This window comes from Pteropus vampyrus, unplaced genomic scaffold, assembly GCF_000151845.1.
Source record: "Pteropus vampyrus isolate Shadow unplaced genomic scaffold, Pvam_2.0 Scaffold65, whole genome shotgun sequence".
Classification (NCBI taxonomy): Eukaryota; Metazoa; Chordata; class Mammalia; order Chiroptera; family Pteropodidae; genus Pteropus; species Pteropus vampyrus.
The window spans coordinates 5680460-5682215 of NW_011888846.1; positions in this window are offsets into that span (position 1 = coordinate 5680460).

The window sequence follows — 1756 nt, forward strand, 5'->3', positions numbered from 1 at the left end:
GGGGTAACGCGGGGTCAGCCTGGCCCGCAGCGCTCGAATTCTTCGCCTCACTCTTTTCTTTTCCAAAAAGTTAAAGGCGAAAATAAACATATTAATTGGCCAATTGTGTAAAATCATTTTCAATTTAGACCGTTTAGATATTAGCTCTGGGGTCACGAACAGCCTGCTGAAAACTAAATTTCGTTCTATGTCTTTGGACTGGTGAGCGCTGTAATATTTAATTCACTTAATAACCTTGCAACCTGGCCAATAAAGAGCCCAAGTGACCAATTTTATGTATTTTAATTTGTGAGGTAAATAATAAACAAGAAGCTAAATGCCTTGCCGACTGCGGAAAGCACATTAACCAGATGAATGTTTTTTATTACCAAATATGGGGGTGGTTTAGGGCACGCTGGCTGCTCATTTCACATATCTGGTCTCCGGTCGGAGGCTTCCCTGAGTCGGCCCCCACACTGCTACCTGCCGCCATGACGCGTGGGCCACCCTCGGGTCCCCTGGGGGCAGACTTCCTCATCCCTCTGAAAAATCGCAGAAGGATCAGGAGTCCCGCTGCCCGGTCAGGGCTGAAGGGATCACAGTGTGCCCGGACTCCAGTGATGTGGGTGCAAGGTGAGTTCTGGGGACACGTGGCTTCCTGGAGGCCAGACTCAGAAACCAGGATGGAGACCCCCCGGGACGCACGGAGGGGGCGGGTTAGTGATGCGTAAGGACAAAGAGGCGACTTTTGTGAAGCCATGAGAAAGCAGACGGGAGATGCCCCATAGCTGGGGAGGGGTCAAGGTAATGTCCAGGGGTCACGGAGGTTCACGGAGCTGCTGGTGGGAACATGTCAGAGCAAGCAGGGGAGGGGGGCCTGGGGAACGTTCAGCCATGTGCACACTCCCGAGGGGAGGGACTGCCTTTGCGCAGCGCTCTGGGCAGACTCGGGGTGGTTCTGGGTGAAATGCATCCAAGGGTAGGTCTGACCTACAGCAGAAGAAACTGTTTTTCCTGGTGATCAAAGGACTTGAGAAAAAAAACAGCTCTGGGTTGACTGGGAGGAGAACTAGAAAGATCGTGGAATGTCTGTTACGGGTGGAACGTGTGTGCTCCCTGCCTCCAAATGCAGTGTTGAAGCCCTGCCCCCAACGTGATGGGATCAGGAGGTGGGGCCTTTGGGAGGTGATCAGGTTAGATGAGGTCATGAGGGTGGGTGCCCCGTGCTGGGGTTAGTGCCCTTAGAAGAAGAGGAAGAGACACCCAAGCTCTCTCTCTCTGCAGAGAACTCCCCCCAGGACTGACTCTGCTGGCACCTTCACGTTGGCTTCCAGTCTCCAGAACAGTGGGAGATAAAAGTCTGTTATTTAAGCCCCCCAGTTGGCAGTGGGCAGCCCGAACTCCCGCCCACCTGCACGAAGTGTGTGTCACTGGGGGCAGGGAGGATGCAGAGTGCAGAGTAGCTGTAGCAGATGGCCAGAAGGACCCTGACCTCCAGGCCACAGAGCCTGGAAAAGAAGCCCTACTGCCTTGATTGGAAGCATCAGGAGAAGCAACCGAACCAACCTGGACGATGTCACTTTGGAGACTGAATATGTGCAGAGCCTGGAAAAACAACAAAAAAAAAGATGTTCACCTGCCACTTACCTCACTATGCTTAGTCTCCCCATATCTGCCATTGGGGTTGGCCAGGTGGCAGTTCTTGTACCACCAGCCACCGTGATGCGTCAGAGCACAGTTGCTGAGGGCGATATCATTGTCTCTGTCGAAAGTTGTA